Source organism: Phoca vitulina, unplaced genomic scaffold, assembly GCF_004348235.1.
Source record: "Phoca vitulina isolate PV1807 unplaced genomic scaffold, GSC_HSeal_1.0 scaffold5, whole genome shotgun sequence".
In the NCBI taxonomy this organism is placed as follows: domain Eukaryota; kingdom Metazoa; phylum Chordata; class Mammalia; order Carnivora; family Phocidae; genus Phoca; species Phoca vitulina.
Window position 1 is genome coordinate 25,462,955 of NW_022589708.1, and position 10,950 is coordinate 25,473,904.

Consider the following 10,950-nt stretch of genomic DNA (forward strand, 5'->3'; position numbering starts at 1 on the left):
AATCCAGAAACACAGCTCAAATCTCAGCGTCAGTGACAGTCCCAAAATAAAACATGAATGCAGGGCAGAAGTATGGTTTCTACCTAACTTGCCAGGAGCACTAACAGCTCTGCAACGTCTAATTAACCTCTTCTCTTTCTCCCTTCTTCTCTATAGCATTTTATCACGGTCCACCCACGCCTTACGTGGGAAGCTGCTGTCCTGTGGGAAGCCTGGAGGCAGGGCACTAGCTACAGTGACCCGGGAGGCTGAAAGATACCTCTGCCAGCTAAATGTTTAATCTGCCTGCTTCAAAAACATGAGTCTTTTAAACTGAACAGAACCTTTTATTTTATAACTACAAATAAGGTTAAAAACCATTATACTTAGAGAAGTAACACACCGATTTTCAGTCGTGCATGTTTGTAAACAGAGCAGTTTAAGTCTTTTCTACCAAGAGGAGTGTGATAGGTGGCCAGGTGAGAACTGCTAAGACAGACTTTTAATTCACATTTTTGCCTACAGCCATTCTAGAGATCATGAGGAGTGTGATTCAGACAGTTATTTACTTACCTGTTAGTAAAAATCTTAGATTTTCTGAATTGCCGAAACAATCTCTGTCATACTAAAGCTTAAAGTTAGCTCGTAACATTGGTCCAATTAAGTGAAGTGCCCCACAGCCACCTGTATTTCTGTCAGTGCATGTGTCTCCAGGGTGTAGTCGGGAGCATATAATAATTCAGGAATGATTGCCTCAAAGGTTTTATTGGACTCACTCAGTTAACTCAGATAAAATACAGAGAAAACGAAAACCTTGCTGGCTTCCTAACATTCAGCTCTTGTGTTTGTTTTCCTATTAGACATGGCGTTATACAGTTCGTGGACAGAAATATGGATGATATTGGCTTAATAATTTGCCTAGTTATCAAAGTTCCATAATTTTTTTCCAGGGAGGAAAAAAAACTGCCCCCCCCCCCCCCCCCAGTAAGGGCTCTTTTAAATACTTAACTGTAACCAGTTGCTCTGTGTAAGAAACAAGTAACCTGTGTATTCAGTTGGGGGTAGGAGAGTTCCTTTATTTTTTTCATTTTTTTAAAGATTTATTTATTTTAGAGAGAAAGAGAGAGAGAGTGCGCACAAGCAGGGGGGCAGGTAGAGGAAGGAAGAATCTCAAACAGACTCTGCTGAGCGCGTAGCCTGGTGCGGGGGCTCCATCCCAGGACTCTGAGATCACAACCTGAGAGGAAACCAAGAATCGGAGGCTTAACTAACTGCGCCACCAGGTGCCCCAGGAGAGCTCTTTTAAACTCATATTTGGCACCAAAAACAAAGTAGAAGGGGATATTTGTTTTATGTACTTACATTAAATGTTACCTGAATGGTTTAGAAATTGTCTGGAAGGATATAAGTGAAGAAAACGGATACATTGTTAACTTTCTCAATTTATCTTTGCTCTTGGGAAAATGAAACAGAACACAAATATGACCTTTTTGAATCAAGAAGCCATGTTGGAATACAAAGAGTAAATTGTATGATGTAATATTGAATAGGGAAGAGTTACTGTGACCCCAATATTTCTCTTTATCATATCTCCTGTGTGTTGTTCCCTCTGCCTAAACTGTCCTTCCTTAATTCTACGATTAGCAACCCATACCCATCATCTCTTGCCTCATCTTCAGCAAAAGGGGCTTTCATTCAGCCTCCAGCCTATCCCAACGTGGCTCTACTTTATACTAGCCACAAAACCTTTCTTCAAATCAATAAACTCATGAACAACCATATTTAATCCTTTACCGGCATCCCTCATTTTGGCAAATAACAGATGAAAAATAACAAACATATCAAAATTTTATATTAGCTCATGTTTCCCTCAGGAAAGATATTTCAAAATATCATTTAAAAAATAAGTTAAAATGTCTCAGCTCATTACATGAGGCCCAAGTAGTCAGACTCCAGCCTCTGTCTCCAGCCTGTTCTTTCTCCAATATGACCTCTCACTTATTACTCATGGTTCTCCAGAGAAATAGAATCAATAGGATGTGTATGCTTCAATAGGAAGTATGTTTTTAAATCTCACTCATAGTTATTTTATATATATAAGTATTTTTATTTTAAGATATTTATAATATATATAGTAACAGAGAAAGAGAGAGAGGATGAGAGAGAGATCTAAAGAGATTTATTATAAGGAACTGACTCACATGATGATGTGATTGTGTGATTATACACTAGACTATGTGTAGTACTAGTCTGAATCTGAATGTCTGAAGAGAGTTGATAAGGTAAGTTCTACTCTGAAAGCCAGCAGGCTCAAGACACAAGAAAAAACAATGTCTAAGTAGGAGTTTGAAGGCTAGAGAAGAGCAATGTCCCAGCCTAAGCAATAAGATAGAAATTTCCTCTTACTTAGCCTTTTTGTTCTATTCAGGTCTTCAATTGATTGTATGAGGCCCACTCACATTAAGGAGGGCAACTGGCTTTACTCAGTCTACTGATTCAAATGTTAATCCAGAAATACCCTCACAGACACACCCAGAAGGATGTTTTGCTATGTGTCTGGGTATCCTGTGGTCCAGTCTGGTTGACACATAAAATTTACCATCACACCTGCTCTCACTCGATTGATGAGCCACATGGAATGGGTCCTCAAGTCCTGCATTTGCCACATTTTCCATCCTCTGCTATGACTTTGCACGGGTTTCTCCCTTTGAATGAAATTACTTCCCTTTTTGTCTAGGACTGTTGTTACCCTATTTATCCTTAAGATCCACTTTACAGCCATGTTATAGTGAAGACTCCATGAACTGACCTAGGCAAAATGAATCCCTGATGCTCTGTTTCAGGAATAGAACTTTGTTCCTCTTTTCGCTACATGAAATATGACTATCTGGGCAAAGCTAATTCTCTGTCTTCCTCACTTTTCTGTGAGCTAATTCCTCCAGGGCAGCGGCTGTCAAACAAGGATGTTATCCACCCTACCATCAGGGGATATTTGTTAACATTTGCAGATATTTGTGGTTGTCATAACTGGGGGAGGGAATGCTAATGCAATATAACATAGAGAGGCCAGAGTGTGGCTAACCAAACAATGGTGCACAAGATACCCCTCCACAACAAAGAATTGTCTAGCCAAGGTCTCCTCAGCACTGTTTGATACTCTAGACAGGATAAGTCTTTGTTGTAAGGAGCTAGCTTCCCTGTACAGTATAGGATGATTAGCAGCATCTCTGGCTTCTACCCACCAGATGCCAGTAACAGCTCCTCCAGTCATGAAACCCAAACTTTCTCCAGACATTGAAAATGTCCCCTGAGTGGCAAAATTTCTCTACTAATGTTGAAAAATAAAACAAAACAACAACAACAAAAAAATCCAAAACAACTATGGAAAAGCCAAACTTGTAGAAACAGAGTAGAATGATGACTATCAGGGCCCGGCAGGGGTAAGGAGTGGGTGAGTGGGAGGGGGAGTGAGGGTACAAATTTCCAGTTGTTAAGGTCTGGGGATCTAATATACAGCATTGAGTATAGATAACAGTACTGTACTATATACTTGAAAGTTTCCAAGAGAGATCTTAAATGCTTTCAGACAAAAAAAAAAAAAAGATAATTATGTGAAGTGTCGGAGGTGTTAACTCACACTACGGTGGTAATCATATTTGCAGTATATAAGTGTATCAAATAGACATGTTGTCCACCTTAAAGTTACACAAGGTTATATGTCAGTTATATCTCCGTAAAGGTGGAGGGAAGTGGGGAGCACATGTTCTGCATAAGAGCGCCTGATTAGGCAAGGTGATGAAAGGCTTAAGAAAAAGAACTCTGGAATCATAGAGTCCTGGGCTTGAATCCTTTCTGCATTTAGTGCAAGGAATAATGAGCCATATTTAACCTTCTCAAACTGTGGTTTTCATCTGTGACCTGATGGCCTAATAATACAAAATGACTCCTACAGTAGTTGGGATAATTAAATGAGTTAATATATAGTGTCTGGTAAGTGGTATGTGCTCACTTGATCTTAGCCAAAAGGCCGAGAAGCGATGGTATGTGCTCAATAATTGTAGCTATCATGATTGGCTATGAGAAATGCTACCATAAAGGCAGGTGTATTTACCTTATACATACCCTTAGTTACTTCATTTCAGAACATCTATAAAACTCAAAATTTGCACCAAATATCTCAGCACAGAAGTACTGTCTGGATTATATTTCAATGTTTCATATGTAATTTTTGTCTCCTTGAATACAAGGATTACATTTTTGCTTTCACCCATAGTGTAGGCTGTAATAAATATTTGTTGAACTGAAACAAGAAAAAGTATCACCACTTAAAAAATTGAGTGTAGCTGTTATACCTCTAAATAATTCTTTTTTGTCTGTCTCACCCTATTACCATTATGAGTAATTTTCTTTTTATCAATATTAAGTGCATACAGAGGCAGCACATAAAATACCAATTTATCGGGTCACGGCATACTGCGACAATACCATGATGTAATGCAGTGAAAGATGAAATTTAGGACATAGATGTCTGTAGGAGGTCCAAAAGTTATGGAAAAATGATTCCAGTTGTACAGACCACAATCACAGGATTAAGGAAAAGCAATTGTCACTTGTACTCTGTGCTCATAACAAGAGTCAGAATGTGCCAGATGCACAGCTTGTCTGCAGCTGTTGTCATTTGAATCTTTTGTACAACATCCATTTTCTCTCCCAACTGTTTGGGATTTCTAAGTGCAGAGAGTTGATCCGAATCACTTTTGTGTAGAGAATTCTTGTATAATAGCTCTTAGATTTACACCATGCATAAGAAAACATAACCCAGAAATAATTCCACACATAGTGCTTAAGCTAGCACAGATGTCTATGTTGGATTTAGTTGGATGCAACTCTAAAGTGCTGATTAGGTCAGGCTATGGGCATTGCCAACTAGAGCTGGAAAACTTATGAATTGCTAAACTGCCACCTTTGGGATAAATGTGTACTTTAAATAGAGTTGTTATATGAATATTAGCAGGTCAATCTCTATCTAACAAATGTATATTTTCCACTATACGTTAGATTTGCAACAAGCTTTTACTGGACAATATTAAGTAGACCATGTGATTGACAACATATGAATGTGCCATATACATAACATATTTCAGGACCAAAGGCTGTAAAAATGACCATGGTATATTTGTTACTATCATGTTTGTAGATACATATCATCTTTGTTACATTAAAGATTAAAAAAATTACTTTAAATTTTCAGACTGAAATTATGTCTTCCATAAATCAGCAACTCATCTATTTCACTTTATTTTTTATCCCCATGCCGAGGCAAACAACTCAAGAGAATATTATAAATTTTATTAATTTATTTTTAAAGATTTTATTTATTTATTTGACAGAGAGAGACACAGCGAGAGAGGGAACACAAGCAGGGGGAGTGGGAGAGGGAGAAGCAGGCTTCCCGCTGAGCAGGGAGCCCGATGCGGGGCTTGATCCCAGGACCCTGGGATCATGACCTGAGCCGAAGGCAGACGCTTAATGACTGAGCCACCCAGGCACCCCAAGAGAATATTATAAATATTGATCAACCTTGATAGATGCTTGCTCTACCTAAGCCAACTTTAAATCTTTTGTTCAGATTAAGTTTAGTATTTCTTTTTTTTTTCTTTTTTTCATATTCCATGAGACTTTTATTTTAATCAGGAAGTAATCCAATCCATATATAGTCTAGAAACAGTAAAAAGGCCTTAGTCCATCTATGGTGGGAACGGAGGTGGGCAAAGAGAGCATCCAACATGGCACCTGGAGAGAGGGACTGGGCATTGTTTGGCAGCACTGAGAGCAGGACCAAGCAAAAGGAGGCTTGCTGAGTGTAGGGCAGGGAGGCCACTGCCTGGCAGGCTGAGCCCTGTCTGCTTGTCCCCACAAAGCAGGCAGACACTGAGACCACTCATGTGGCCAGCCTTCCCCAGAAGAAGCCAACACTCAGTCTGGATTCCCTGTCAGCAAGTCCAAATCTTCACAGTGCTGTCCACAGTCCTTGAGAAGAGCCAGCCCTGGGACACAGACATCACAGTCACATTGCCCTGGTGACACAGCAGCGTCTGTGTACACATGATGTTGTTCCTTCTTTGGATCCTGAGGGACCAGTCATACCAGGGGCTGAAGACTTTGGTCTGGTAGACCATGAAGAGCATACACAGTACCTGTGGACTGTCAGGGTCCACACTTGCTCCTTAGACTCCATGCCCCCACATGAATGAGTTCTAGGTGCCATAGACAGTGTAGTGTTTCACCACATGGATAAAATAGATGTTGCCACCAGATGTCTGTAGGACATGGATGCAGGTGAGGGTCTAGATGTTCCAAATCTTTACTGGTAGGAGCCACTATACAGGTACTTCTGGGCAGCTATCAGGGCCCATACCCAGTGGCTGAGGCCCATGAGCTTCTTCAACTCAGCTGGGTGCCCAAGATGTTGCAGACCTTGATGGCCTTCAGAGAGACTTTGAAGAATATGCTGCGTGAGGAAACCAGCATTCACATTGTGTGGTCATGCCAGGACTGTGTTCATCTTCTGCAGGATGTCTCACAAGATTATGGTACAGTCTTCTGAGTTGCTGTAGAAGCTGCACCCAGCATGTAGAATGCTACCACAAAGCCATCATGGCCCTCCAGTGTCTTCTGGCACTTAATAGGTGGTACATGTGTCTCACACATTGATGGTCTTGTTGGAGAAGCCACTGAAAAGCAGGTCACCTGTGGAATGGAAGCAAAGGCACAAGACAGAGCCCTGGTAGCGCAGGAAAATTCCTTTGCACTGAAGATCTGCTGAAGGTCATGGGACTCGTAGGATTCCCATGTTTAGGCATGCATTGATGCGGGACAGCTGGTCTGTCAACATGGACACATCCCTCTGAAACTCCATGATGCTCTTGCTGAGTTTGCTGGTTTTCATTCAGGATATCAAACTTGTTCTTGATGCCCTTCACCAGCTTCTCCTAGAGCTTGCCCAGCAGAGAGCTCAAGAAAGCAGCTCCTGGATCTTCCACACTAGTACCATGTGCCTTCCTGGAGTGGTATTCTGTCTGCCGCAGGAATTCCTTCAGGCCTGAAAGTAGCAAGTTTCCAGGTATGTCTCGAATGTGTCCTGGTTCCTAGTGAATCATGTACTTCGGGTGGGGACACTTGATGTGTTCACACTCCTTGAGCTGGGCTTCCAGGTTCATCTTCAGGAAAAGTAGGCAGCTGGGGTTTGGGGGGCACTGCACAGGTCTGTCACAGCTGCTCTTGTGGTCCTTCCAGGGACAGAGCTTACTGGAGGAAGAGCTCCTGGATCTGCTCCACCACAACAAGTTGTTCACCACCACCATCAGCTCGGCGTTGCCCATAGGACACTTCTGTGTCTGCAAGGCTCATCTTTGAGAGAACGTGTGCCCACACATGATGTCACAGGGTCCTTGAAAACACTGCAGTACAGCCAGTGCGGGGCTTCTTCAAGGGATGCTCTGCAAACACCAGTGGCTCCTGTTCTTCCTCTGCCTTGGGCAGCGAGAAAGCGGAGTGAAGAGACATGCCAGACTCAGTGCAGCGAGGTGAGCCAGATGGCAGAGTCTGAGTGGCAGGGCTGCTGATAGTGGGCCATGCTCTCCTCCTCATCCCATGGAGAATAGGCAGATGTGCTTGTGTGCATGCAGGTCCCGTCAGCTTTCCTGATGGTGCTGACAGCCAAAAAGGCAGCTGGAAGGTTATTTCTCTTCTGGTACTAGTGGCAACATCCGGGGTGGGATGGTTGACAGGTCCCTCAAAGAAGCAGCTGCAGTGGGCACTCTTGCCTGGGCTCATGCCCTAGAGAGGCATCTCGAGTCCTCAGGTGATATGTTCTCTGCCCCCCTGCCTGCCCTGAGGCTATTGCAACACCTTCTCCCTTCTTGTGCCCACTGGCCCCTGGCCAGAAGAGGGCTTAGGTTTACCTCTAAGGATACTTAGTCTTCCAACCAGTGCCTTCCTCCATAAAATACTTATATACTGTTCACTTCCTGTTTCCTTTGATAATTACCTATTACAGACAGATTTAAAAAAACTGTATTGCTAATATGATCCTAATTGCTAGAATTGCTCAGTTTATGAACATGAACTAATTATTTCTTCTCTCTGGTCCAACAGATTTAGAACTAAATTCACATTGTGCCCTCAGATTCTTAGAGTAAGTCCAATAATACAGTCAGATATCTATAATGAAAAGCTATGAATTAATTGTATCCAGGTAGTCCCTTCTATCCTGCTGAGATAGCATATGAAGTGAAGGTGAGTGCATTGGTAGGAGGTACAGAGAAGGAAATCTTGGGGATAGTAATGTTTCACAAACAATCTTTGTCCTCTGATGCATAAAAGCTAGCTTTTAATTTGAAATATGATGGACAACATAAAGTGCACATTTTCAATTCCAATTACTTTTCTAAGTTACTCAAGTGAGTTGACTTTTGAAGATCACCGTCCCACTATACACTTGTCCAACAAAAAAAGCCAGGAATTTTCTTAATTCCAAGCACTATTCTATAACAAAGAAATTATTCCAAACATTCAACATAGATTTTAATCTAAAAAATGTAAAAACACAGTCTCTATCCTTATCCCATCATATATGCTTTTTGTTGCATATAGTCAGCTTAATGGGTCTCTGTAACTTTAAGGTTTTTGTCTTTACCATGCAAGATACCAGCAGAGAGTGTTTGCTTGCTTTGAGTTCCCATTCCAAGTTCTAGAGAATCTCATGGCTTTAGCAATGAGCATATATCTATTCCATTCTGATTCACTGTATTTCGGGGAATCAGGGACATGTAATATAATCACAATTGGTGTAAGTCTGTCTTTGTGGATGGCAGTACTTTTCACAGAAAAGAGGGACATTGGCAACTGTCTTGACAAGCCAAAAATATCTAATGAAAGAGAGTATGCACTTTTCATTAAAGAACATTAGTTATATTATTTTTTATTGCCAGCACATTGGAATGTATTTGATTGATAAATGTAAGGATATTTTATGATCAAAGATTATACAGATAAAATTTGATAGGACAAACAAAGTTCGTGTTGAGACACGAACACTGATAATGACAATTGGCAGAAGTAACTGATGTCAGAAAGTAGTACCTGAGTTCCGAGACAAGGAGGTTGGTGGTTTCAAGGAAAAACAGAAGTGGTCAATTGTTTTCTGTGTACTCTTCCAATCAGATTGATTCCAGGAAGAGTGAATCTGTTGCTCATATTCATAACTGCTATGCCTTTGAGTGAAAATAACTATTTTTAATAATGCCCTCTTACATAGTCATTCAAATAAAGTATTCTTCCCTGGAAGATGATCAAATTTCAGAGTTATTCTCATTACATTCCAGGAGTATTTTTGATTTATACATATCCAACTAATCAAGAAAGTACAAAGCAAGGGCATGTAATTTGCTATGACTATTCTTTTAATGATTTGAATTTTATTCATCAGGTTCTCTGACAATGTAAAAATAATTTCATAATAATGATTCTTTGTATATTTTACTAAGGGTCATGTAGCTTAGCTTTTTCTTTTTAAATTTTACTTTCTTTGCGTGAAAATTTAAGATACATTATCCCGATAGGAAAAACAGAAATAATGGTCCTTGAGGTCACATTTCAGTAGTGACCATCAGATTTTCTCATCAAGTTTTATTTTAGAACCTCAAATTATTTGATAATAATGACAAATAAAGATGTATAAATAGCTAATGATTTGGTCATTTTATTTTTATTTTTTTAAGGATTTTATTTATTTATTTGACAGAGAGAGACACAGGGAGAGAGGGAACACAAGCAGGGGGAGTGGGAGAGGGAAAAGCAGGATGCCGCTGAGCAGGGAGCCCGATGTGGGGCTGGATCCCAGGACCCCAGGATCATGACCTGAGCCAAAGGCAGATGCTTAATGACTGAGCCACCCAGGAGCCCCAAGGTCATTTTAACATATGTTTTTCCCCCAGGATTAGAAAGCTATTTGCCCAGAATCAAGCTAAGGAATCAAGATCCAGAAATGATTAATAAATATTGCCTTTCATTTAAATATTGCCTCTATGCATATTTTAATGAAATAAAATTAGATTTTCTAAATATAAAATGTTTTAAAATATTAATAAAATTATATTTAAATATATTGACTTTATCCTTATTAACTATTTTGATATACTTGTTTAAATAAATATTTTTACTAACAGAGTATTATCACACATGGACTCATAATATGTTTATCCAAAAAAGAATTTACAGATAATATGATCCACCCTCTTCAGCTAACAGATGAAAAAAGTGACATCCAGAAAGGTCATGAGAAATTTACAGATAGAAGCCAGATGTGTTGACTTCCTGTCAAATACATCTTCTGTTACACATATTGTAGCTTCATGAATCACCAATTTTCATCAAAATGAAATGTCATGAAGACCCAATATTAAAAATACTTAACCATTCTATTATATTTGATTGGTGATTTATGTGGCACATAAACATTTTGTAACATCCCTAGGTCATTACTCTAAATATTAATATGTGAGTGGGTATAATTCTATAGATAAATTGTTGTTTGGCAATGTACTTTGGAATGTCAGTAGAACAATAGTTTATTTCTCCAAGACAACTACAACCTTTTTTCCTCTTGTTTCATAGTTTACTATGCATTACAGTTTATAGTACTTGAAATAGAACCTATGTTTATTCTTATATTTTTCCCTGGCTTTTAGATTTCTTGCAGGAACATTATACAGTCGCCTTCAAAGTGGTGGCTTGCTTTCACCTCCCTCACTTGAAAGGTTCACCTTCATACAGCCCATCGTCCCCTCTTCTTATACGAATCATAGGACTAGAATAGTCATTCTTCTGCCTATTCTGTAATATATATTCCTGTTAAAAAATGTCTTTGTTTTGCATGGCGAACATAACAATAACCTTTCTCAAGGGATT

General features: G+C 39.8%; 1 pseudogene; it reads right to left on the minus strand.

Annotated features, from left to right (window-relative positions):
- Window positions 1-5,972: 5,972 nt before the first annotated feature.
- On the minus strand, window positions 5,973-7,815 carry LOC116631289 (annotated as a pseudogene).
- Between the last annotated feature and the right edge of the window lie 3,135 nt (window positions 7,816-10,950).